The following is a 16,767-nucleotide window of genomic DNA, read 5'->3' as shown; positions in this document are numbered from 1 at the left end:
CATTGAAAACAGCTGGAAGATAGACAATAGGGTGATCATCCTCTCTTGTCATTCTCTATCAAGGTCCTCTTTAATTATTGGCCTAAACAGCTATAACTTTATGGTGAAAACAAACCGCTCGGATATAGCGTTAAAGGTTGAAATAATGAATTATACATAAATCGATTTAGTTCAGTTATATTCTGTTGAATTGGGAGAACATCGAATTTTTAAATTTCTCTGCATTTCTTGAAGTTAGGAATAAAAGCTGGGGTGGGGTCTCCTGAAATAATGAGGTCTAGAATAATTTCTGTTAAATTTACCTTTTAGTAGGATAAGTCTACTAAAATCAATATGAATGGAACCTTCAATGTACCACTGAAGATAATTAATCTTTGAGAGGTTAAGTAACCATTACAAGGTAATTTACCTAATTAGCAACTAAACCAACCAAATTTTAGATTTCTTAACTTTAAGACTATTGCTCACATAGTCACGTAAAGTATATCTTCCACATAGTCACAGGCAATCACAAGCTAACACGAGCAGTTAGCACAAAATAGATGTTCCACATAGAATGCAGAACAAAAAAAGACACTTTAAAAATCCTTTTCCCTTTTCCAAATTCATATTTAAAAAGTTTCTTGTGGAATTTCCCAAATGCCAGCATGGCCACATATAATACAGATTGATACTCAGACCTCTAATGAGAAACAGTTAGAATTATGCTAAACAAGGAACATTCTATATTGATTTCACAAATTCTCCTCTTTCCACTTATAGTTTCTCATAAAATGTAACATGTTTGTCTCGTGTGGAGTCTGTATAGAAAAAGTGTGATAACTGAAGATATAGACACACAGGTGTATGTATGTCTGTGTGTTCCTGTGTATTATAGCCTTTCTTTAATGGTTTTCTCTTTATATATATATATATATATATATATACTTTAAGTTCTAGGACACATGTGCACAACGTGCAGGTTTGTTACATATGTATACATGTGCCATGTTGCTGTGCTGCACCCAGTAACTAATCATTTACATTAGGTATATCTCCAAATGCTGTCCCTCCCCCTCACCCCATCCCATGACAGGCCCCGGAGGGTGATGTTCCCCTTCCTGGGTCCATGTGTTCTCATTGTTCAATTCACACCTATGAGTGAGAACATGCAGCGTTTGGTTTTTTTTGTCCTTGTGATAGTTTGCTGAGAATTATGGTTTCCAGCTTCATCCATGTGTCTACAAAGGACATGAACTCATCCTTTTTTATGGCTGCATAGTATTCCATGGTGTATATGTGCCATATTTTCTTTTTTTTTTCTTTTTTTTTATTATACTTTAGGTTTTAGGGTACATGTGCACAATGTGCAGGTTTGTTACATATGTATCCAGCCACATTTTCTTAATCCAGTCTATCATCGTTGGACGTTTGGGTCGGTTCCAAGTCTTTGCTATTGTGAATAGTGCCACAATAAACATACGTGTGCATGTGTCTTTATAGCAGCATGACTTATAATCCTTTGGGTATATATACATATATATATATAAAAAACTATATATACATATTTTTGGGACGGAGTTTTGCTCTGTCACCCAGCTGGAGTGCAGTGGCGCGATCTCGGCTCACTGCAAGCTCCGCCTCCCGGGTTCACACCATTCTCCTGCCTCAGCCTCCAGAGTAGCTGGGACTACAGGTGCCCGCCACCATGCCCGGCTAATTTTTTGCATTTTTAGTACAGACGGGGTTTCACCGTGTTAGCCAGGATGGTCTCGATCTCCTGACCTCATGATCCACCCTCCTCGGCCTCCCAAAGTGCTGGGATTACAGGCATGAACCACCGCGCCTGGTCTCTATTTAAGTTAGCTCTGTCCAGGGCAAACCAGCATTTCAAAGATACAAACTGTTTTTGCAAAAAGCAGGTATACACCTATCCATAGTGCAGACATTATGTCTACTTATTTCTCTCTAAATAGATCTTTCATTTTAACAAGTACTTCACCTTCACAAAATTTAGTTGAGTCAGTGAACTCTTATCCAGATGCTATATGTTTGCCAGATTATCAAGAATTAAGCCTCACAGATAGGCTGTTTCCATTTCCTTTAACAAAGTTTATCAGTCCTGGGTTACTTCTTGATTTCTTGCCAGTGGCATATAATGATGACTCAGACAAGTCAGTTCCCAGAGTTGGACTCTTTTTTTTCTTTTACACAGGAAGCTTCTTTTCCAAGAATACTTGTTCCAGTTGCTCACAATCTTCATAGTTGATGATTATAGAATGATCTATGTACTTTCAATGTACCTTCAAAAATGATATCTGCAGCTGGATGAGACGTGTGTGTGTGTGTGTGTGTGTGTCTTAGTAGACTTAAACCGTTCATTGAATAAGAAGCCTAGTTGATAGTGTAAGGAGAGAGTTAGAAGAACAGGGAATTATTTGGTTTAAGGAATTGTGAAGAAAGGTGCTATGCCATTAAAATTTTTCTATATTTTTGTGTTAAATCTTAATTTTGTGCAGAATTTACTAAGCTGCAGGAAACTGTCAAAATTGACTGTTGCTAAGTTCCATATTGTTTGTAATTATTTTAAAACAAAAGTTGGTTGATACCAAAGTGCAATTGTTCCTCTAGCTTTCATAAATTGAGACAGGTCTTTTTCTCACCCTCCACATACCTATGGCTGGAAGCCGTGGTGGTTGTTCTTGATTCCCGTTACAACTTCTAGACTGTTAATTTCTCCGCTCCTTGCAAATTAGACTGTTCCTTTGAAACTCAAACCCCTTGGAAATATCAGCCATGCCCCTTTGGTATTATCATCATCAACAGACCTCCCTCCTGGGCACTCTGGTCTTTTTTTTTTTTTTTGAGATGAAGTCTTGCTCTGTCACCCATGCTGGAGTGTAATGGTGTGATCTCGGCTCACTGCAACCTCCTCCTCCCGGTTTCAAGTGATTCTCCTGCCTCAGGTTCCTGAGTAACTGGGATTAAAGGTTCATACCACCACACCCAGCTAATTTTTGTATTTTTGGTAGAGACGGGGTTTCGCCATGTTGGCCAGGCTGGTCTCGAACTCCTGACCTCAGGTGATCTGCCTGCCTCAGCCCCCCAAAGTGCTGGGATTACAGGCATGATCCACTGCACCTGGCGTCTTGTCATTTATTTAAGGCTTTAGATCTTTTGCTCAATATCATCTTCAGGCAAGTTCAGCCATCATTTTAGTGGCTCAGGTTTCACGTGAAAGGACCAGTACAAACCTCGGTTCCCCGTTTTTTGACATCTTTATTTCCATTACTTTTTTCTTTCCTCCACTTTATTGTCATCAAATCTGAAACATTTTCTATAAGGGTATGTACCACCAGGATCTAGATGCAAATATTCTGCCTCCTGGACATCACTCCTTGCCAGCTCGTTGGCCCAGATGTCCTCATTCCTACAACCCTTCATTTTCACTGAGACTCTTCTTAGGACACAGCTGCTGCTGCTCCCTCACGATCCATCCGTACTCTCTTGCTTTCAGTTTCCACGTTTTCCTCCTCAAATGCCGTAGTTCATTTTTAGCATTCCCTTGCAACTACCCTGAGCTTCATTTTCCCACAATTTATTTGTTTCTGTTTCTCTTCCCATATTTTAAATATTGATATTTCTAAGGGTTCTGTCCTAATTGCTCTTCTTTTCTCTCCACACACATACTCTCTCTAAGCTCTAAACACTACTAAACAGCTCATAATTTCCAGTCTTAGAGTTTGGCCCAGACCTTTATTCTGGGAGTTGATGATTTACATGACAATAGCACTCGAATAATTCAGAGGTAACATGTCCTGGTTTCCCACATGTCAGTAAGTGGCACTGCCAGCCATGCTAGACGCTTATAAGTCATTTTTGGCCCTTCCTCAATATTCTGACAATATCCAATTCAACATTCATCTAAAAAATATTTTGGTTCCAAATACATCTGTAATTTCCTCCACCTCTTTTGATTTCCAATGTCCGCAGCCTAGCCAGAGCCACATATTTTCTTACCTACGCTTATTTTCTTAGGTCATCCTTAGTCAACCTACTTGAATTCTTAATCTCCTACACCCTGTTAGCTACAGAGAAACCAAAGTGATCTCTTAACATGTCTTTCAGTTTCCAACTCTCCCACTTTTCTGGTGTACTTGGACTGAGATTTATGTTCCTCATCATTACTAATGAAGACCTGTACGGTTTCACATATCCTTCTCTTTCAGCCACGTCTCACATTAGTCTTTCTCCCTTCTGTACTTCATCCAGATTCCTACTTTTCAGTTTTTCATTTCATCCAATTCACAGGTTTCTTCTACATGCCAAGATCTTGCTCATATATTAGGGTCCCTGAACACTGGGGGTATTTCCTGAAAGACGAATCTTTCTGTATTGTATGAAAAGCTAACTCTTTTTATTCTCAGGTCTTATCTTAAATATTCTCACTTGAAAGAAGTGGTTAGAATCTGTATAATCCAAATTAATATTTCTTTTTTTCTTTTTCTTTTGAGACAGGGTTTTGCTGTGTCACCCAGGCTGGAGTGCAGTGCCACAATCTTGGCTCACTGAAACCTCTGCCTCCTGGGTTCAAGCAGTTTTCCTTTCTCAGCCTCCTGAGTAGCTGGGACTACAAGCGCACACCACTACACCCGGCTAACTTTTTTATTTTTAGTAGAGATGGGGTTTTGCCATGTTGATCAGACTGGTCTGAAACTCCTGGACTGAAGTGATCCATCCGCCTTGGCCTCCCAAAATGCTGGGATTACAGGCATAAGCCACCACGCCCGGCCCAAATTAATATATCTATATATAAAAATTATATGTATGAATATTATATAATCTGAATTAAGATGATATCTAATGTTCGCCCCAACACCCTTGTTGTATATTCAGTCCCTTGCTTCACTTTGCATGTGAACACATTTTGTAATAATCTCTTCTCTTTGCTCAGTTGGGTTTCTGTGCCTGTCTTCATCTTCAGAATTGAAACCCTAGGAGTACAGGACTCTGTCTTTCTTATTCACCACCGCAGCTCCATAACTAAGAGAGCATCTGATACATATGTGTGAAGGAAATTGGTTAAATATAGACCACTAGGACCAGTGGAGTCCACAGCCTATTCACTTCATGTAGTTTCCAAGGAACAAAGGCTTCTCAACATATATTAATGAATGAGATATGGGCCAGGGTATCTGGTCTGGCTGGAGATGGCTTAACTTTGAGTTCACTTGAGAGGGTACCAGTGTGAGCAGGAATGCTTTCACTCACTTCAAGAATTGCATGGTGTTGGTCGGGCGCAGTGGCTCTCGCTTGTAATCCCAGCACTTTGGGAGGCCGAGGCGGGCGGATCACGAGGGCAGAAGATCGAGACCACGGTGAAACCCCGTCTCTACTAAAAATGCAAAAAAAAATTAGCCGGGCGTGGTGTCGGGCGCCTGTAGTCCCAGCTACTTGGAGAGGCTGAGGCAGGAGGATGGCGTGAACCCAGGAGGCGGAGCTTGCAGTGAGCCGAGATCGCGCCACTGCACTCCAGCCTGGGTGACAGAGCGAGACTCCGTCTCAAAAAAAAAAAAAAAAAAAAAAAAAAAAGAATTGCATGGTGTTTAGGGGGAAGAATCTCCCTGCTTCTCTGGAGAGACATGAGGGCTCTGTGGCTCCTCTGGGCTCTCAAACTGTTGGAAGATGACTGCTAAACCTGAGTTTTCAGGTCTCCTACATATATTCATTTAAACTTATAGATGATTTGTGACTATTTTAAGTTGTTTTTCACTGAAAAGTCAGTCTGAATATAGAGCCTTATTTCATTCAGATCAGAAAAACTGGGTTACGGTGAAATCTGTTTATCTATAATTTTTAAGTAAGTACAATTTTATAAACCAGTTATTCCTAACTTGAGAGGCCTGGAGGATTTATTATAATGTCTATTTCAGGGCCACATCTGCAGAAGTTTTGATACAACATTTCCTTACTAATACCCCTGACAGCACATTTTAGCAGGCATCCTGTGTTATTCAGAAGCAGAACGTTTATGCACCACACTTTGGGAGAGAGAAGTGCATGTTATGTTACCATTTAAAGATGCCTGGTTCTTGTGGGGCAAATTGGCAAATGATTTATCTGAACTAATGGCAGAGTGGAATTTTAATACTTTAGGGTTTTCAGGAATCTTAGAGCTGTTTTCATTGTCTCATACATAGAGCCTGAACCTTGAAGACATTAATGAATTTGTCACAGAAATTAAATGGGGTCAAAATTTACATTTCCAACCCATGTCTGTGCTCTTCATTCTAAAGCACAATGGCCTAGAGTCATATTTTAACCTCTAAGTTTCATCTTATTAAAAAATAAAATAAAATAAATAATTGTAAATACATGCATGTATTATACCTATATATACAATTTATATACATTACAATATTAATTTGAATTACACATGACATCACTAGTAAAGGCCAGTTACAGTTTAGACTGAGATAAGCACTGTGAGAATTTACTAAGGTCAAAAAGACTCCTTTTAATAGTGACTCAGTGGCACCTACTCTAAGGACAAAGGCTCCAGTATGTATCCTAATCTAAGTTATTACTGAATGTGAGTCCTGTGATAGCTTCTAATGAAAATTTTCCATTGAAAAAAATCAATGTTAATAGCTGGAACTCGAGAGCTGTAATGGGTTCTGCTGTGTTTTTCAGGCTTAGACTGTGTGTTATAATATGCTAAGAAGAGGAGTTGATGACCTGTGAGCTCTGGTCACTTCCTGATCTCATTTGATTCTTTGGTCTTTAGTTTTAAAAGGGTGATCATAGGGGTTGCTTTATAATGGAGAAGTTGAACAAAAGGACCATCAACCTGCAGGCTCACTGGCACAGCGCAAGTTTCACCGGATAAGCATTTCAGTAAAGAGGACTATTGCCAACAGCAATACTTGCAAGGAAGCTTTGTTCCAGAGAGGATTTTTTTTTTTAAAGAAGCTGCTAGAAAAACTGACACTAGAAGCTAACTAGAGTCACTCTTTCTAGATATCAATGAAATTGTAAGTCTGAAGACCTTACTTACCTAGATACAGAAATGGACTTTATTTAAGAACCAACTTTATACATACCTAATATACCTAGGCTTGTTGATCAAGTTGGCTGGCTGGGGAAGAATAAAACCATCTAGAAGATCCACATGATGAGAGAAAGTATTCGGGGAGGGCAGAGAGATACTTGATGCTGTCCATAGATAGAACCCAGAGACGCTCTGTGATTGAAGTGGTTCTAATACCTGGAAGCTTCGATTTGCTCTTATAACGTGTCTAAAGCCCTTTAATTCAAGACTACCCTTCCTAGTTGGTACCTGTAGATGTAATGCATCTCCTAATGTATTACTCTAGGCTCCATCGGACAGAACAACTACCTGGAGGTAGGTGGTGGAGCCTCCGGACTCCACGACACATTTCACAATGCTATTTACTCCAAAACACTGGCCTAATTGAACTAATGTAGCTATTGGGTAAGACGAGAAGTAACACACGAACATTCTTAAAGTCTGTTCTGTTTTGCCTTGTGACCTTAAACATTTGAAAGACCAAGATGAACACTATTGAATAGAATTGTGTTTCCATCGTCATAACTAATCTGAAAGCCTAAGTTTTACCTCTTTCACTGCACATCCAAACTATTTTATGGGCAGAAGAGCACAATGGGCTCAGCTATCCAGGCTTAGGAGTTATTTTAATCTTTAAAGAACAATAGACACAAGTGAAAGTACATACATAAAGTAGGTATTTTATATTTAATTTTTATTTTCATATGCATGAAAAGAGTGTTCCAAAAAAAGATTAGAGAAGTCCATGGCATGTCTTTCTGGTTAATGCTACTTTATTTTTTGGTTCATCTACCATACTGCTTACAAGTTACTTGATTTTTTTTCATGGAAAATTTTTTTTAAAAGAATTGATTTTACTTTTCATCAGCACAGTTGTTGACTAATACCAAAGTTAGAAGGTTATGATTTTTATATTTATAGAATGGCAGGGGCAGCATTTAGATAATACATCATAGTAACTTGGCATTTATGAAATATTAGTTTTCCATAAACATGAACTCAGAGAGGAAGGTTACATTTTTTTAAATTATAATAACATTTTGAAAAGCATCTGTCCTTTAAAATGTTACTAAAATATATATTGGAACTGGTGTTTTAGATGCCAGTCCTTCCTGAAGAGTGTTTTGAGATTTTTTTCAAATACTGCCTCAGTTCTATATAAAATAGAAAAAATTCTGCCTTGTAAAATGACTACTGGATGTAGGTAAGAAGAAGTTAAGGAAATATTACATAAAAGTAGATTTGCAAAGGTAATTTACTGAAGGATTATTTACACTTTGATGAGTGGATCTGGATATTTTGATACTAAGTGAAAGTGGCTCCACTGGAATTAGAAGGGAACAGAGATCTGCAAGCAGGAGTGAAAAGAATGTGTGTAAGCCGGGCACGGTGGCTCATGCCTGACCTCAGGTGAGCCGCCCACCTCAGCCTCCCAAAGTGCTGGGATGACACGCTTGTTAAGTGGTACTCTAATTAATCAGTAACTTAAACCTCAAAAGAGATTCATTATGTACACAAAATTAATCTTGTGTAATCAAGTGTATAAGTAAAATTAATTGAAGAAATCAAAAAACGCACGGTGGCTGACACCTGTAATCTCAGTGCTTTCGGAAGTCTAGGTGGGAGGATCCCTTGACTTAAGGAGGCTGAGACCAGTCAAGCAACACGGTGGGACCCCATCTCTGTAAAAAAATTAGCCGGGGATGGTGGTGCGTGCCTGTAGTCCGAGCTACTTGAGAGGCCGAGGCAAAAGTATTGCTTGAGCCTAGGACTTGGAGTCTGCAGTGAGCTATGATCACACCACTGACTCCAGCCAGAGCAACAGAGGGAGACAATGAGAACACGTGGACACAGGAAGGGGAACATCACACTCTGGGGACTGTTGTGGGGTGGGGGGAGGGGGCAGGGACAGCATTATGAGATACACCTAATGTTAAATGACGAGTTAATGGGTGCAGCACACCAACATGGCACATGGATACATATGTAACAAACCTGCACGTTGTGCACATGTACCCCAAAACTCAAAGTACAATAATAAATAAATAATAAATCACAAAACACTTGTAATTCCAAATCCAGATATATAAACCACAGGAATACTTAGATAAACACACGTTATACACACATATAGTATATGTATGATAAAATATACTTGTATGTTCAACTTGGGAAAGGTTGATTATTTTAGAAACAAACTAATAATTCTATTGCCTTGTGCTCTAATGATTTTCAATTTGAAGATGTATTTGGGATCAAATACATGAGGCTCCATATACAAGACATCTTTCTTTCCCCTCTTCTCAGCATCATTTTTTGGCTGATTATTGGACTACATCTGGGAGATCTAGAACTAAATTCCTGCTTAGTGTTTACTTGTTCAGAGCATAGGCTTTGAAATCGTCCTGTTTTGCCTCAGTCTCCACAGTGGTACCTACTAACCTCATGACTAGGGGATCGTGTAGCATTTCTCTAAGCCTTCTTTTCTTAGCTGTGAAGTGGTAAATTGTGGAAGTGCTTTGTTCATAGGATTTCTGTGAAAACTGAATTGGGTAAAGAATGTAAGGCATTTAGCACAGTCAAATAACCTGGATTACAGTAACTTTTCAAGGAGTGTTTATTAGTACTTAAACTGTCATTGTCATCAAATTCTGTTTTTACATATGAACTTAGAAATGTCATTGTAACCTTCTCAACTCATTTGGTCATTTAAAATAGAAAGGTTGAGTTAGGTGTTTCTTAAATTTCTCTTTAGCTCTGATACTATGAGTCTGACGTTAAGTAATGCAAAGTTGGTAATTAAATCTTCCCCTTTCGTGATGTAGGAGAAAGGCATAAAAAATTTCTGGGTGACTAGACTCCCTTGCAAGTTTATTAGAATTGTAATTACGTAGCATTTTGAATAAAGCGTTCATTCTGGAAATCATTAAGTTTACTTTTCTTAACTCCGTATTTTGTCAACTGTGGAAAAATTGGGATTTAGGAGTAACTTCTGATTTAAAATTCCACCTACTAACCATTTAAATTGTAGTCTTGTAATTTCCTAACTTTGGTCTTGAAGGTGTTTCTCATTCTTATGCGTTATTATACAGTACTATATATTTATGCAACATAAAATGTATAGTTTTAATTATTGCACATGTTTACATATGAAAGGTGTAGTTTTGAACTTATCATTATTAAATTTGCTAGTTTTGCTTCACTATTCATTTTGGACACTTATCCACATTAGTACATGCAACTCAAGTTTATTCTTTTGAGCTACTGTATATCATTCAAATGTATGAATAAATAACCTTGCTTTGGTGGACATTTAAGTATTTTCATGTATCAGTATGAAAAGCAGTTTCAAAATGAACATTCAAATATACATTGTCATATATGTGTATAATATTTGTATATATGAAGGTTCCTGTGGGTCATATATCTGAAATCAAAATTACAAGTGTTTTGTACCTTCTATAATTAATTTTACTCTCAATTTTAAGTAAACAAGATTAGTTTTTGCACATGATGCATCTCTTTATTCAGTTAAAATTACTGACATAATTAGAATACCACTTAAAACTTGAGAATATTTTCAAGGGTATTTATGCAAAACTTACATAAATGTGTTGAAAAGTCCTTTTGTATATATGTAGAGATTACATGGTATGTTAAATTCATCAATTTGCCTAAATATCAAGTTATACTTAGGTAGTGTCCATACACCATGATTTTGCTTGACTGAACTCCAATATGTATATCCGGAGTACTTTTTAACATTCATAGGTTAAGTGGCCTGTTTTGGAAAATGATATTAAAAGTGTAATTCAGATGAATGCTTAAAGATTAAAAATGAATGAGCTTTCGTATTAATCATCAATATGACAACCCTAAAGGGAAGCATGATTTTCAAATGTACCTCCTTGTAGGCAGGATAATTCAGAAATGCACAGTGCATATTAGATATGGGATTTGAGTCATAGTGTATTTCTCTAAGAATGTAATTTATTGTACTTTCACATCCACCCCACTGAATATGCAGAGTTTAAGATGCAATGGCCAGAAGACATGAGCGTGTCACTAGAAGGATGTGGACGTGGGCTCCGGGGCTGTTGATGATGACGGTGGTGTTTTGGGGTCATCTGGGGAATGGACAAGGCCAAGGTAAGTGCAAGGATTTTCTAATTCTTTGCGAGTTGGATGCGAATTTCACTTTGTGATGAAATTATGTTGAGTCTTTGGTTTGATGTTTAAGCAATTTGTTACAATCTTCCGTCAGGTTTTTGTTACAGGGCATTGTAATATCTCTGCACCAGTTAAATTGAAATAGAATTAGGTGTGAGTAAATGCACCAAAATTGAAGCCATCTTTCTGAAATTGGCTTTTCTCTGTTGTAGTTGGTGATATGTATATATATGTGAGGTATTACGAGGCCATATATATGCGGGTGTGTGGGTTTTGGGTGGGTGGGTGTGCCTGTGAGTTTGTGTGTGTGGTATTTTACAGGAACACGTAGCATATAAAGTTGTTGTGATGTTGAAGAAAAGTTTTTGGATGTTTGTCTCTTTAGGGTTTTTATGTTTTTGGATGTTTGTCTCTTTAGGGTTTTTATGTTTTACATTTTAAAATTTCAAGAACCTATTCTTAAAGGATGTGATGTTCTTTAGAAATTAAATGAAAAATGTGACGTTTCTCACTCTTCTGCCAAGTGTATTTAGGGGAAATTAATGAGAGAGTGGAGCTGCAAGGTTGTGGCATCCTGAAATGTCTGTTGGAGAGTAGAAAAGGGCCGTAGATTTTGGAATAAGGCTTTCAATACTGATTTCATCAATACCTGTATGGAGTGGTTTGTGCCAAATCCAGTATCTGTGAATGTATTTTGTGATAAGTATTGTATTATTTTTGGAGGTGTGTTGCCTGCTCAGATACAAATTGCCATTCTGTATTTTATGTGATAAAACATCCTGACACCCCTGAAATTTTCTTTTCCTTTTGGAGCAAGTATATTCGGCATTGATTTTCTGCATTTTCAAGGCTTGAAGTGAAATCGGTGAGCAGGAGGTTTACAGAGTTATTTCAAGGGATAGGTATATTTCTCCAGATAAAATTGAAAGTGTGCAGTGTTATTATATAATTGTGATGAAGTTGAGCTTTGCTAGTTTGGAGTATCTAATAAAGTTTAACACTTTTTAAAAGATCCTTCAAAAAGAGCAGTTTTCTTGCCATATGTAATATTGTTCAATGAAGTTTTGAAATGAAATAGATATTTTTCAAAACCACAAATGCATCTGTGCCTTTGTATATGAACAGTTGTATATACATGTAAGCAGATAATACATTTTGTTAATTAAGATCAGCTTTGATTTTAATTTTTCTTTCCTGTCATTCAGAATTTGTATTTGCATCTAATAGAATTCTCATTTTTCTTTTTTGTGATAAAACTAATGTAAAATATATTCAATACACATAGTAGTTTTTTTCACCAATGGTCTAAAACAAGAACATGTAGACAGTAGCTACGTTGGATTTCTGTGGCTATAAGAGTTGTCTATTTCTCTGGTAATGTGTAGAATTACTAAAATGCAGCATGACAACTGTTTCTCTGTAATAGCGATCCAACATGACATGTAGTATTACACAAGGTTGCTAAAACCTTCCTCTGACCATCATTTCCAGTAATTGTGGCTTGTTTTAGATGAGGAATAGGTTATTAGATATATAAAATATTTGAGAAAAATAGGTATCTTCTCTCTTATTTACCCAAACCCTTTTATTTACTCAATATTGATGGCTCAAGTATTCTATCTTTCACTAGGGACCATCATTTATTCAAAAATGGCGTGAAATCAATTTCAAGTCTAGCTGTAGTCAAGCTTCTAGCGGTAAATGCAAGTTAAGTAATTTGTTTTCTTTCTAAAAGGATAAATTAAAATAGACAATGATTCAAAGAACAAAACAACTTAGCAGAAAACATAATGGAATGCTTTGATATTCTGATTCAGGGAATTTTGCTTCCTTAGTGGTAGCTAGATTGAGTGAAGGAGATTGCTTCGGTATAATGAGCAAATCTTATCATTGCAAGTATAACCCAAGCTGCATATCATCATTTAGCTCAATAAGCCTCATTAAATATTAAATATTACCTTTTAACTTTTATGCAATGAAGCAGAATTTAAAAATAAAAGTTTTAAAAATTAAAGTTTTTATTACTAAGTATCTTTTAAAATACAAATCTCACAGCTCCTTATTGTCAAGAAAAGAACATATGAAAATTTATAAATAAGGTTTTCTCTCTATTAAGTTTACAGTCTTGCATTAAATATTGGTTATTGGGACCCACCGTGTCCAAGATTATGATTAAGTATCAATGAAGTATGACTCTTGCAGCAAATATGCATGCAAATATTATAAGATTATTTTCACATTATTTCACATAATTTCTTAAGCATAATAGGATAAATAAATTATAGTTTCTACACAAGTTCTTCATATTTATGAAAAGACCATGTTCCAAATGTTTCAGTTATTGGGGAATCCCAATGTCATATTCATGAATGGACAATGTTCTAAGTGTTTCAGTCATTGGGGAATCCCAATATCATATTTATGAATGGACCATGTTCTAAATGTTTCAGTCATTGGGGAATCCCAGTGTCATGTTTATGAATGGACCATGTTCTAAATGTTTCAGTCATTGGGGAATCCCACTGTCGTATTTATGAATGGACCATGTTCTAAATGTTTCAATCATTGGGGAATCACAGTGTCGTATTTATGAATGCACCATGTTCTAAATGTTTCAGTCAATGGGGAATCCCAGTGTCGTATTTATGAATGGACCATGTTCAAAATGTTTCAGTCAATGGGGAATCCCAGTGTCGTATTTATGAATGGACCATGTTCTAAATGTTTCAGTCATTGGGGAATCCCAGTGTCGTATTTATGAATGGACCATGTTCAAAATGTTTCAGTCATTGGGGAATCCCAATGACATATTTATGAATGGACCATGTTCAAAATGTTTCAGTCATTGGGGAATCCCAATGACATATTTATGAATGGACCATGTTCTAAATGTTTCAGTCATTGGGGAATCTTCCTAGAGAAACCGTGTGAGAAATTGTAGCTAAGCTCAAAAACGGAAGACAAAGATCGATTTAACGCGGAATGTAGATTAATGTCATAGTATTATCGCGACTGTGTGCAACCACTACTTATAAACAATGATAGAAGAAATGCAGTCTGAAATCTGAATTCTAAATAGGAATGTAGTGCCATTATCCCTCTGGGACCCTTAGGGTCAAAATAAGAGAAAAGGGATGAATGGTGGGTTGGAAGTAAGTCAGTGATCCTTGTCAATTTTTTGTATCTGTCAAGAAAAGCATCTGCTTGAGGACATCCATTTTCCTACTTCTGAGTTACAGAATAATAGGTACTTATCCTGAATGTGACATTGCCTGACGTGGACTCTGTGTCTTTGCAGCTTAGGTGGTGTGTGCATGAGAAAGTGCTTAACATCTGAAAACGGAGACAATGCTTAGAGAAAGATATATATGAATTTTAAAAGGAAATATACCTATGATGGAAATAAAACAAATGGCATAAATATCTAGCTGTATTTTGTCTTTTTGGTAACTATTTCAATATATACATTTTCAAACAACTAAGTTCAGCACTGACTTTGGGAGAATCTAGATAAAACTGAACTGACATATAATAAGCATTGGTGTAATTAATAGCACAGCAGGCAGAACCATGGGGGTATTTCCTGAGGAAGAGGGACTATAGAGAGGCAAAAGAAAACCCAGCTCATTCTGGGGAGTGCCAGGAGCAGTTATTATATTCAGAACTGAGAACTTATTTCTAAGTCACCAACCCATAGTTCTGGCTGAAGTGCAGTGGTGCAATCATAGCTCATTCACAGCCCCAAATTCCAGGGTTCATATGGTCCTCTCATCTCAGCCTTCTGGTAGCTATGACCACAGGTGTGCACTACTTTGTCCAGCCAGTTTATTTTATATTTTATTTTCATTTCATTTGTAAAGACTGGGTCTTGCTATGTTGCCCAGGCAGGTCACAAACTCCTATCCTCAAGCAGTCCTCTAACCTAGGCTTCCCAAAGTACTGAGATTACAGGCATGAGCCATTGCATCTGGCTCAAAAATATTTCTGTCCTAATGGCTTTAACAAAGAAGTGCCGTTTTGGGGATATATACAATGGTGTGCTGCTTGGGAGTGACAAAAAAATAATTATAAGAAGAATGGAACGAATATGTCAGTATGTTTTCAAAAGCAAGTTAGCCCAAGTTTTTAAACAAGCATAATTTTAGGGTTTTTGTAACTAACTTAGGGTTTAAATGTAGCAAAAATTTTAAACATTATCATGAATACACAGAAAATTTTAATCAATTTGGTTTCCATGATGAATTTACATGCTTAAATTCCTAATTTCAATTTGCTGCTAGATATGAGAAAGTTTGAGATTTTGAAGAAGCAAGTGGTTCTTACAAATGTAGCAAACTTAAATTTTGAGGACAATTTAATTTAACTTCCATTTTTATGACCAGATTTTGGGTCAGCTGTTAAGCATTCAAAAAATAAAATCTGATAATATCTGGCAATTCCAATTTTCAGTTTTATTGATCTTCACCATGAAATAATATATAAGGTAAGGGGCAAAATTTTGGAAAAGCAGATCACTTTGTTGTCCTATTTAGCAGGTTCTCAAATTATGCCATCCTGGAATCATTACAAGTAATTATAGGAAGACAATATCTTGTGTTTGTATTTCATTGTTACCCATCCAATTGTTCTCTAGAGATATCAGAGAAAACCCACTCAAGAAGGGAAGGTTAGATAAACAGCCCTCTCTCTCTCTCTCTCTGTCTTTGCCTCCATTTGGTTCCTTATGTTCATTTCTCAGTGCATTTCAGTTACTTTTATTGTTCCCTTCATTTTCTCTTTCATTCCAGAAGTTTAAGTGATTGCATAATTCTTTTGACAGCTGAAGGTAGTATCCGACTTTGAATGAAAGCTTTACGGCTACAGCTTTTCAATTAGAAAATCTCAGATCATGTGATCTATGAGTTTTAATATCTTAGGATCGCGACCAGTAAGGAATAATCACTTTGAAAAACCTTGATGCTACCTAGAGTTTGTGTTTTGTGAGGTTGCTTGGTAAAGTATTTTCAATTGATAATTGAATATTGCTTCAAGAGAGGTGAGCTCAGACATTTGGCAATGAATATTGAATGTGTATTCCAAGAGACATGACCTTAAAATATCATCAAGCTAAGTAGTAGTGAAATTGAACTCTGCTGTATAATAGAAGTCAGTGTTTCTTACATCTTTGTGATATATAAATATTTTTACATTGTGGTAGATAATAATTTGTATGGGAACATTTAATTGAATTTAATTTATCCTATGGCAGAATTATGTTACATAGGTCATTTTAGTTTTTGATTTAAGCATCTTAAAATTATAAATGCAAATATTCAACACATAAAACCCACATGAATACACACTCCCAAACATTTGAAATCCTAACAGTCATTTCCAACACCTTTTTCCTACAAAAGCAGTCAGCTCTTCTTAGAGATGACATGCATTCCCATAGCTTGAGAGGTGCACAATATAAGGTAAACAGAGAAAGGATTACAGCGGTTTAAGAATACCAGCGGATTTACTTTAAAGACAATAGACTTTTGAAT

The sequence above is a fragment of the Symphalangus syndactylus genome, chromosome 13 (assembly GCF_028878055.3).
Source record: "Symphalangus syndactylus isolate Jambi chromosome 13, NHGRI_mSymSyn1-v2.1_pri, whole genome shotgun sequence".
Lineage (NCBI taxonomy): Eukaryota > Metazoa > Chordata > Mammalia > Primates > Hylobatidae > Symphalangus > Symphalangus syndactylus.
The sequence above is the reverse complement of the archived record's forward strand: the minus strand, read 5'-3'. Positions refer to the sequence as shown.